Raw genomic sequence first — 12,167 nt, forward strand, 5'->3', positions numbered from 1 at the left:
TTAATTGACGTTCATAGGGAGGTATAGCGTCTCCTGAATCTCCAGTAATTCCCAGTCATGCATGGGAAAATGAGAACTTACAGTGTGGGCAGTAGCTCGTGTGGTTGTCAGGGTGGAGTATCCTGCAGGCGTCATCGGGACTTGGCCTAAGGGCTCCTAGAGTATCTCTCGAGTGTCTAATAGTTATACGGTTTTGGGCAGGGGTTGTGGCCCCTGGTCCCGTCCGGGCGCGGACGGGCGCAGACGGGCCCGCCTTTGGCTCGCCTTCGGCGCGCCCGCTGTGCTCGTCCGCTGCACGTCGAGCACATGGCCGTCTAAAGTAGTACTTCCCCAGGGTAACTCCCGCCCTCCGACCTCTGACCCGTCCCTGCCCCGCCTTCACTCCCTCCACGTCAAGCGGGACGAACCCGTGGTGGAACGGGGAGCCGGCGGGCAGAGCAGAGCGTCAGTGAGGCGGCGAGAAGGTAACACGTGTTTTCAAATTTAAATCTTTAAAATCACAGTTACACGCAATATTAAAATACGTTTTACTCTAAAATCGCTTTAAAATCTCTGCAGGTTCAGTGCAAATCAACAAGTGCAAACAGTGCTAGCGGTAATATCGTTGTCATACAGCCGCCCGTCTTACTGTATTACTGATCCAGCTAGTCCTTGGGATGCTCTGCACTAAGTAGTGCTTCCCCAGGGTAACTCCCGCCCTCCGACCTCTGACCCGTCCCTGCCCCGCCTTCACTCCCTCCACGTCAAGCGGGACAAACCCGTGGTGGAACGGGGAGCCGGCGGGCAGAGCAGAGCGCCAGTGAGGCGGCGAGAAGGTAACACGTGTTTTCAAATTTAAATCTTTAAAATCACAGTTACACGCAATGTTAAAATACGTTTTACTCTAAAATCGCTTTAAAATCTCTGCAGGTTCAGTGCAAATCAACAAGTGCAAACAGTGCTAGCGGTAATATCGTTGTCATACAGCCGCCCGTCTTACTGTATTACTGATCCAGCGAGTCCTTGGGATGCTCTGCACTAAGTAGTGCTTCCCCAGGGTAACTCCCGCCCTCCGACCTCTGACCCGTCCCTGCCCCGCCTTCACTCCCTCCACGTCAAGCGGGACGAACCCGTGGTGGAACGGGGAGCCGGCGGGCAGAGCAGAGCGTCAGTGAGGCGGCGAGAAGGTAACACGTGTTTTCAAATTTAAATCTTTAAATCTTTAAAATCACAGTTACACGCAATGTTAAAATACGTTTTACTCTAAAATCGCTTTAAAATCTCTGCAGGTTCAGTGCAAATCAACAAGTGCAAACAGTGCTAGCGGTAATATCGTTGTCATACAGAGCCCGTCTTACTGTATTACTGATCCCTTACTGTATTGACCGATCCTAGTTATCATTATAACCAGAACTCTCACCTTCGACATAGTAATCCTCAACATAATACTGGGCAGACTGACCACTCGGAACATTCTGTCTGTCAAAATAATTTGCAGAATTCTGTAGGGAAGAGGAACGCTCATTCTGAGGGATCACACCACGTCCCCTACCCCTAGGAGCTTGCTGAAAACTACCACGACCTCTCTGACCAGATACACCATTTGCACGCTGTAACAAAGCCGGGCAACTATTCTTGTAATGACCTTCCTCTCTGCAATAAGCACACTGATTAGGGCCAGGAAAGAATCGCTGAACATAAGGCTCAGGCTTCTGTAACAATCTCTGAAATTGTGGAGGTTGCTGGAACTGAGGCTGATTCTGACGAGGCGGATAAGCTTGCTGCAAAAGAACTTTCGTCTTTAACTCTTTAGTTTTCTTCTCCACTTTATCCTTCTCATCTTTATCCCTATTCTCGTAATATTGTGCAGTAGCCAATATCTGGGCCGACGAAGAGACAGCCCATGAACTCTCAGAGTCCTTTAACTTATTAGAAAGTTCGGGAAGCAAGTTAAAGACAAATGTATCCACAAACAACCTTTGACCACCCTCCGTACTCATATCCTGACCACTATGATCAATAAACGTCTCTTCAAACCTAGTGAAGAAATCAGATACACTCTCGTCACTCTTCTGCTTACATGCTGCTAACTTATCCCAATTTACTCGTAAAGCAGGCATCATCGTTTTCATCAGATTAATAATTCTACCTGGTAATTCTGAAACTAGAGGTTCAGGTTTAGCACCTCCCTCCTGTCTACCATCTGCGGCAACAATATTCGCCCAGGTATCACCTAATTCAGCAGCATGATTCTCATGACGAATCTTCGCCCACAAAGGTTGGGGGACTACATTACCCATCAACATATCGATGTCAGCTAAATTCATAATACACGCTTCAACTGTCTGGGACAACTCCTTGTAATAACCAGCAGGATTCTTACGAAGGTCAGGTAAGGTCTGCTTAAGAGCCAAGACCTCTGCTCTCTTCCAAGGGACATGTACCCATATTCGCTGAAAATGCGGCAGAATAACTGGATTAGCGTTTGGGTCCCCTTCCTTCCAAATTGGGGGAACTTCTCTCATTGGATACTGTCTCGCTTTTCTTCTAACAGAAGAATCAGGTTCGTACAATGTCTGAGGCGGAAGGCTAGATCTAAAAGCCAGTATCGTCTCTACGGCATCTGTAATATCAGATTCTACTATCATCCCTTTAGCAAAATCCGACTGAACATCAAGTAATTCCTGCGGGATCAAACCCAAATCATTATCTTCCCATTCCTGACGCAAAAACATGCACATCACATTAAAAACATACCTTTGCTTAGGCGGTTCCCACTGAAAGAAAACATCCATAACCGCTGCCAAACTATACCTTGAGGCATTTATAATCCATTTTTCGAGCCAACAAATCCAACACAGCCCGTTCCTCAGAACCAGGAAGCTGACTATGACTCTGCTTACGCTCCGAAACAGGGGTCATATTTTGTGACCCAAACAATGGTGACAACAAATTAGAAACGGTTTCTGTCATTCGTTTTCGAACAGAAGGAGAAGAAGCAGACATAAGTACAGGAGAATAAGTATTTTGAGGCAAAGAAGGTGTAGGGACAAGAACAGTAGAAATCGAAGATGCAGAAGCAGAAGGAAAAGGAGTTTGAGGCAAAGCTGGTAGCAAGGCTGGCGACCCTAGAATGGGTTGCGCAGGAGGAGGCAAAACCATCTGTGGAGCACCGGGTGGCTGAACAACAGCAGGAGGTTGAACAACAAAGGGTGGAACAACCGGGGGTAATAGAGGCGCAGTAGCACCCTGCACACAGGGAGGTGGCAATCTCAGTAAATGAGAGATCAAAGGATCTTTTTCAAGGTCTTCAATCACTTTTGGAGGAGAAGACGGCAAGGCCGGACAACATTTATCTATGGCCATACAACGCTGTCTATCTAAAACTTCACTCGCACGCTCTTCTCCATCTTCCTTAAACTGTCTAGCAGCTTGTAATACAGACATATTCTTATCTTTCCTATCTCTCTTTGCTTGCTTAATTTCTCTCTGTTTGGCTTCCTTACGCCAAAGGCGGAAAGAGTCAAACATTGCCGGCCGGGCTTTCTTCTTAAATAGCTTAACTTCTTGATTGTCTAAAATCTCTGTTTCAAAACTACCATGTGGGGGCCATTGCAAAACACCATCCTTTTTAGGGTAGCGGACCCATACTTCATTATAAGTAATGGGACCCACTCCGTGTTTAGAATAGAGCTCATAAGTCGGAGTTCCAACCCGAGGTATCGGACATGAATCCTCCAATCGGGAATCCCTGTTACTACCACAAACAAACCAATTACCAAATTTACCAAGACCAGGCATCTTGCTCACTAGTCTGGTTTCAAACTTCAAAGGGAATCAAAAAAATGATACACTCGTAAATATACAAGCCCTTCGGCTTTGGGTACTGCAGCAACCAAATCAAAACCAAGGAACCAAACAATGTCGTGGGAGCGACCCACTTATACTTAACCAAATATCTGTCACGCCACCAGAAGACCGTCTATCGTCTCGCTTTACGAACATCAATCGGAGGGTCCAAGGCAAGGCGACAGTCAGGGCAGCAGTCCTTCGTAGCCGTTGGAAAGCGGGAAGCCTCGCAGAAAAGACCTTCGGTCCACCTCGACATGCAGGGGTCGATGAAGTGGGGGCCCTCCTCCAGAGTTTCCTCGCGTGGCTCCTCGCAATCTTCGGGCTTGGACCGGTACCACTGAAGTCGCCCGATGTTGGGCGCCAACTGAAGAACTGGGATTTCAAGTACCCAGCGGCGTCAGGGACACGCCCAAGTCCTCTGGGTTCCCTTGCCTTGGTATACAGAGACACTGAATACTTCTAGGTGGCGTCAGAGATCAAATTTATTAGCTGCAGCCAGTAGCAGAAATCCCAGTAATACAACACGGTGTACAACTCAAGAAACTGCTCAATTTTACTAAGGCGAGACATCCCTATTTATACACAAAAAGGTACATTTAAAATGCACGCCCCTGCACCGAAATTCAACCAATAGAAAATACTGAGGCCCAGACGGCCCCCTGAGAGTTTATATTTTTCTTTTTTATGACAATCTCCCCTGCTGGCACGTCTCTGTGGGCCTAATCGCTGCATCTGCATGTTGATGACCGCAATCAGACAGGCAATTTGAGTGCCCTTGCCTTTGAAGTGGCCCTGCCCCTGTACAAATAAAAGACAGAAAACCCTGCAGGGGAACAGCAAAGGATAGAGTGGCGATGGTGGCGCATCACAATGGAAAGTGCTCACTGGGGACAAGTGGAAAGGAAGCAGAGGGGTGAATAAAAGGGGCACGCCAAATGGAATACAGTGGGGGAGAAGGTAGGTGTGTGTGCGGCATTGAGACAAGAGGTGCACGCAGAGGAGCAGAATCTGCATGCAAAAGTGGATGGAGCAGGGTTCGAAGTCTGCTGGGTCACTGAAGTCTTAGACCCAGTAGTAAATTAAAATGGACATTGAAAAGGGGCCCTATAGTCATGTCCTTAACGTTGCTGCAAAAATATTGGTCCAGTGTCTGCACAATGAATGAAAGTTCTGAAAAGCAGGTGATGAGACGGGCCCGCTCTGCATTTTTACCCTCACCCTCAGAGGGAAAAAACAAATCTTAACTCTGCAGCAGTGCCCCCCTTCCCTGTCTTTAATGCAACTTCAACGAGACTCCTTATAGTTCTTTCACAGTCTCATCCTGTCAGAACTGGAGCATTTTCAATATTATACACAAGGAAGTCGTAGATGTTGCTTATTCATCTTATGCAACGATATATACAACCTTTACAACGAAACTTTTACAACGAACTACCATTACAACGCAACTTTTACAACGCAAACTATTACAACGCATAGCGCTGGGGGGCGCTCTAGGATAGGGAATAGGTTTAATGTACTATCCAACACCTTCCCTACTATCCACGGGGACTGGAGTTGGAATAGTAAATTAAACTATTCACTATCCAGCGCCCAAAAGCATTATGCGTTGTAATGGCATGCGTTTTAAAACTTGCGATGTAAAGGTAGGCATTGTAAAAGTATGCGTTGTAACGTCATACATCCTATGCAACTAATAACCACTGACAAAGCCAATAGTCCTGGCTTGTTCTAGGTGTAATTTTACTTGTTGTAATATTTATCTGGAGGCAATGACCGTTTTTTTCATCCCACTTAAAGCCCTGCTGTCAGGTTAGTATATAGGCCGTTTTTGGCTAGTTGTTGACCTACTTTATAGTCCGGTGAGCTGGTTTTTACTGTTGATTTTTTGTGATAATAATGCAAACATTGCCTGCAGCAAACTCAAATCAGTGCAGTCCTTCTATACCTTACACAAAACGTATACAGCATGTGTTTACAAGGTGAAAACTGCACTTGTTTGCAAACATGGGACACTTTTCTAGCTAATTAACTCGCTAATGGGGGCCCCTTTTATTTTGGTACAGAGGTCTATTTTCTGTCCCAGTCTTATGCTGCATGTTAGGCAAGGGCACTGGAATTATGCGATTGTGCGGTGACGGCGATTTCTGCACAATTATGCATTTGACGCATTTGCCACATAATCCATCAGCTGCTGCATAATCTACAGATTTTAACAACAAAATTGCTTTCTATCTCAAACAGTTCAAAAGTTACTAAAAATGCAGCGACACGTCTTGCCGCATGTGGGAAGGCCCTTTGAAAAGCTGGAATAGTGAACTTTCTGTTTCCCACTACTAAATGTGGGTGTTAAATTGTTACTAATGGGGTGCAACCAGTGCCCAAACAGTATTACCAAGTTTAAAAATGGCAAAAAAATGAAGTAATACTATTTCAAAATGTGCAGGGCTATGCCGCATAATTTGCCTTATCTTGCCACATAATTTACTAACCCTGCCACATAATTTAACCCTCTCCTGGCACATAATTCCAGTGGTCCTGCTGTTATGGTAATCCATGGCAGTGTTTTTTTTCCTGCTTATATTTCTCATGCTTTACTGAATCTTGCATTCCCCAAGAGTGCTCGCTCTTTCCAGCAATTAAGGTTTACACATTCCGATCGCGAGCTCGATGGCTTTGGTATCCAAGCCATCGAGCTCGCGATTGGAATCGTAATCATCACACTACCGGGCTGCCAGTGTCATGTTCACCCAGCCCCGGACCTAGCAACCCCCGGCTAGAGCTCCTCACAACCTCAATGCTTGAAAGACCCCTTGTGTAAACCTTAATTGTTTTAACCCAAGGACCGCTCCTTGTAGTGAACCCGTAGCTCGTCTAGAGCGCCCACGCTTCTCTTGTAATTGCCCGATCACACGGAATCAAGGCAGTGTATTAATTCAGGCTTCTGATAATGATCCTATGGGCCTCATTTATGAAAAGTGACGCATCGCTGCGTGAAAACAGCGATGCGTCACTTTTCACTGCGCCCTCCTTGTGACACCCATGATGCGTCATATTGACAGTATGCCGCATCATGGCGCAAGGAGTTACCGATACGTCAGTATTTCTGACTTATCTGTATGGCGCAAAAGTGGCGCATTGCTGGAGTGTGTCACAAAAGTGACGCAACTCCAGCAATGCGTCCTTTCACACGGGGAAAGCCCCATGTGAAAGGGCCTGCGTCAGTCTTACGCCTGCTGTGAGGCAGGCGTAAGAAATTGACGCAACGGTGTCCTAGAAGTGGCGCAGTGAAATCTCATAGATTTCACTGCGTCACTTCTACGACCCTTTCTTGCATCGGAACGCCCCCCCCTGCATACATTATACCTGGCGTAGGTATAATGTGGCGCTGGGGTTTACAAAGTGACGCATCTACCTAGATGCGTCTCTTTGCAAATATGGCGCAACAAGGCGCATTTTTTACGCCACTGGTGCGTCACAAAAAGTGACGCAGCGGCGGCGTAAAAGTGACGCACAGCCTCATAAATGATGCTCCTGGTTTTTTAAAAAGGATCGAAACGCTGTTGACTTCTTTAAACATTATGCACATTAATGCAATGTGTTAAAACAAGTGCAGTAACTGTTTCTTTGAAAGCTAGCCCTAATTATCCGTATTGGCCACAAGCTACTCTTGTCTTGCCTGAAATGTTTCCGTCCAAATGTAATTGTTTTGTGTTTGTGTAGGACGCAGGACTGTGTCTCACTCTATTACTCTGCTCTTCTTTGCTTTCTTTGATTCATTAAATTGTTTGTCCGGCTGGACACTTTAATATAGCGCTGATTCGAGTCTATATTTATCGCAACATTATTGTGTTCTTCAAGGACCTTTGTTTCTGTAATAAATTGATACCCAAGGTACTTATCGACCCAAGGTCCCTTGTTTGATTTAAAATATAATCTCCTTTGCATCCCGGCAGAGCCGACACAGTGACACATTGAACTCTGGTTTTCCAGGTATGCCAAGCTAATACATTAACCATTGTTTCCTTCCTGTGGATGGGATAGCCAGTCTCCAAGTGTGGCCGGGGTTTCAGGAGATCACAATTGTTCAGTGTCATCCATCCTTTGCGTCTGCTAGCCGGGAGGCTCTGTCTTCAATAAGTAACTGTGTGTTGACTGACCTATTAATCATTCTTTTGAAGACCGAGTGACCTCTCGGAGTTCCCCAGAGCCCAGTGGCTCCTCGGGATGTCGGTGCCTGGGTTAGGCATTGCCGTGCTGGAGACTGAGGGCCTCATTTTCAATATTTTGGCGCCTGGCAGCGCAGCTAGCCTTCCTGCTGCGCTGCCAACCTTCCTGCTGCGCTGCGAGCCTTACTGCTGCGCTGTCAGGTGCTGAAATAAAAGGGCATGAATGCGCCGTATCTATAATATACAGCCCTTTCCTGTCCTTCTCCCCTGTGCCGGCGCACAAACCACAGCCGTGCGCCAGCGCAGAGACCCTTGCGTCATTTTGCAAGGGTGCCTGCGCTGAGGGGATGATTGTTTATATGCAGGAAGGGACACCTTCCGGCACAAAAACAATCTTTAAAGACATTCTCCTCTTTCTATGTGTCCTGCAGAATGCCGCATGCTTAGAAAGAGGAAAAATGAGGAGAAATAAAAGTATTTCTGCACGTTGCGCCGGAGGCGTAAGATTCCGAAGCATTCCCAGGTGAACAAAATGTTGTAATTTTGGGAGTGCGTCAAGTTCCATGGATGTTGCGATGAAACCCCAACAGCAGCACCCATGGAACACCCCTTTCACGCAGAGATGTGCTTGAAAGGGAAAGATATTTACAAGGCCATGAAAAGTCACTTTACATGGCCGTGTAAATATGAGAAAGCCCATTGCGCTCACGGTGCATCAGTAAAAGTGACGCAGCGCTGGAGCAGGGGACTTGTAAGTAAGCCCCTTAGTTTGGCCTGACATTGCCTTACAGAGTAGCTGGTTGGGCGACACTTCTGTTATATTTTTGAGTTTGTGGCACATTTTCACAAAGGCTGCTTGTCTAGCCAAGGCTTGTTTCTTGACTCCAAACTCGAGCCAACGCTGCGGTGGTGAGAGATGCGTTGGTAAGTGGAACACGTACCTTAGGATCTTAGGGCCCCATTCACAGAACTCACTTAAGACAAAATCCTAAACTTACTACCATTTTGGTATTCACAGAAGGCACTTACTCATTTCGGTATTTACAGAAGGCACTTACTCATTTCGGTATTCACAGAAGGCCCTTACTCATTTCGGTATTCACAGAAGGCACTTACTCATTTCGGTATTCACAGAAGACACTTATTCATTTCGGTATTCACAGAAGGCACTTACTCATTTCGGTATTCACAGAAGGCACTTACTCATTTTGGTATTCACAGAAGTTAGGAATCCTAACTTTAGAACTACTAAACTGAGAAAAATCCTAACTTTAAGACTTTTGGTATTCACAGAAGGCATTTAGGACTCCTAAATGCCTTCTGTGAATACCGAAAGTTTTAAAGATATGATTTTTCTCAGTTTAGCAGTTCTAAAGTTAGGAGTCCTGACTTCTGTGAATACCGAAATGGTAGTAAGTTTAGGATTTTGTCTTAAGTGAGTTCTGTGAATCGAGCCCTGCAAAATTGTTTTTCCTAGCAGTAACCGGCCTCTCCCTCTCAAGGTTCAGGGCCTTAAGGTACAGTTGGGACGAGCTTGTCTTCCATCCCTTTTCTTAGCGGTGTTAGAGGTGGACCTCTGTGTTTTAGAGGGGGGCTGGAAGGCCACACGAGAGGCCCACCCTTCCCTTTTGAGCTGCGTCTTTTGTGATTGAAATTTCCCTTTGAATCGAATACAATGCCTAAGGGCCAGATGTACGACCCTTTCATTTAGCGCCTCGAAATTTGCGACTCATTGCGAGTCGCAAATTGTGGGGCGCTAAATGAAATGTACAACAGTGTTATTACACTGTTTTGCGATTACCAATGGGGTCGCAAATAGCGAGGCTTATTAATATTAATGAGCGTTTTGCAATTTGCGACCCCGTTGGGAAAGCCGGCACTCACAGGGATGGTGGCCGGCTGGGCTCAGCAGACCTCCATGTCTGGGACTGCTTTTTTAATAGAGCAGTTTTTTATTTTTATTTAATGCAGCCCGTTTTCCTTAAAGGAAAACAGGATGCATTTAAAAAAGAAAAATGTGCTACTGCTTCTGATGCCCCCTATGCCCAGCCGGCCGTGCCCTGTGCCAGGCGCCTCCTGCCATCACCCCTCCCTGGGCCTGTCCGTCCCTCCAGCCTCGGGCCAGGTTACCCGGCGAGCCCTGGCATGCCGAGGGTCACCGGCTCATCACCCCCTCCCCGGGCCTGTCCGTCCCTCCAGCCTCGGGCCAAGTTACCCGGCCAGCCCTGGCATGCCGAGGGTCACCGGCGCCCACCCACCCTCCAGGAGCTGTCAGGCCCCAGGGGGAGCTTTAAATTTAGCCGAGGGTCCGAGTCAAAAATACTCGAAAGGAGATCCGCAGGGGAGGGGGGGCAGCTGCCCCTCGCCAGTCCGGCAGACCAGGGGCAGGCGGCCCGGGGCACCTAGCGCCTCAGTTCAACTCTTGGCACTGCGACTCACAGGCAGGAGCCCCCGGGGGCAGCCGGGATTCACGGGAGTGGGCACTGCAGGGGGTGAAGGTACCAGGAGGACCCGCGCCGAGGAGGCCCGGCCTGGGCACTGGGTCCACGCGCACCCCGGAGCAGGATGTGTGATCTGAGGCACCCACGGGCGAGCAAGCAGCAGTGAGGTGCGCTTGGAGCCCCGGAGGAGCAGGTGAGTGAGAACACACCGCGCTGGGTCAATGCGCCTGCTGCACTTGTGTGCCCATGCCTGCCCGTCACAGGGTTTATGAGTACAAACACCTCAGAGGGTCAATGCGCCTGCTGCACGGACTGTGTCTAAACCTGCCGGGCGCAGCTTCCAACCCATGGTAGATAACTCAGAGGGTTAGGGTGCCTGCTGTACTAACCAAAGCGCAGCCTGCATGTCACAGGCTCCACCCAATAGCTCTATGAGTCCATGCGCCTGCTGCGGAGAGCGCTGTGTAGCAAAGACTCATCTAAGGGCACACTCATCCTTTCATCGCTCTGAGGCCGATGGATTCGCGACATTGAGTTTAACAATATGAAATGCTTTCCATTATGCGCCATAGATAGAGTGACCCGGCTATCCTTAGCCAAAGGCCTGCGTGGCTCGACGCACTCTCGATTCCGCCACAGTTGTGCCTTGTGTGTGCGCAGTAACTGTTTCTAAGCGCTTCTAAGTGCTGGCAGCAGAGGCCAAATAGAACGACAGGGGGTTTGTCCAGGATCACACGATTCAGTCAATAAGGAATAGTCTGGTGTACATTGTACAATAACCAGAATGGAAAGAGTCTTCACGAGGCCAAACATACTCTCAAGAGATGACACGTTCAGCAGCAAGAAGACGGTAGTTACAACATCAGCCACTAGAGGGCGCGGTGCGACCACAATCCCCACTGAGGGTTTGACCCAGGGCTGTTTACAGAGGGTGAAGCTGCTGTTTCTGGGCCTGAGTGACAGCAGAGCCGCCCAGCTGGTTTCTTGTCCTTCTGTCCTCCTGTCCTGATTCCCAAGGACAACTGTCAGTGCAGGGGGACCCTTGGACTGGGCCCCCCAGCACAGGAGGGGCCTCCCAGTACCTCCATGGTCTAAGGCAAATCACAATGTAAAAAACACAGAACAAGCATTGGCAAGTCAATAGTCTCGTCTTTGGGACATTACAAGGGATTAGCCAGGGTTTTTTGGCTTTGCCAATGCTTTTAAGCTATGTTGTTGAGCAGCGAGGCTGCTGTGCAGTGTGTTGAAAAGTTATTATATACAAGAGTTAGAATTGGCGCTGTAAATGACAATGGCTTTTACCCATGTGTCGTGGAGTGGATGTATGTGGCTCTGAGTGGAATTATATCCGTTGCATTGGGATTGTTAGTTGTGGAATTGTGTGGGGTGCAACGGTGTGTTGTGGAGTGCAATTATGTGGCATGGTGAATAGATAGGGTTTGGGGTCTGTAAAGATTAATTAAGAAAACAAAAGTAGGAGCTGCAGCAGCAACAGGGAGTGAGGGGAACAGCAGAGGAGCTGGGTGGGACGTGCGCTGTGCTTGCCTAAAACGAAACCTTGGCGTTGTACATGATAATGGGGCATATTTACAATAAGTGGAGCATCCCTGCATATCAGCAGGGATGCGCCACTTATTGTGCGCCATGCCTCCGCCACCATGGATGTGCCGCATTTATGATGCGGCGCATCATGGTGCAAAAACGGCACAGATGCGTGATGCATCTG

The sequence above is a fragment of the Lissotriton helveticus genome, chromosome 4_2 (genome assembly GCF_964261635.1).
Source record: "Lissotriton helveticus chromosome 4_2, aLisHel1.1, whole genome shotgun sequence".
NCBI classification, from domain to species: Eukaryota; Metazoa; Chordata; class Amphibia; order Caudata; family Salamandridae; genus Lissotriton; species Lissotriton helveticus.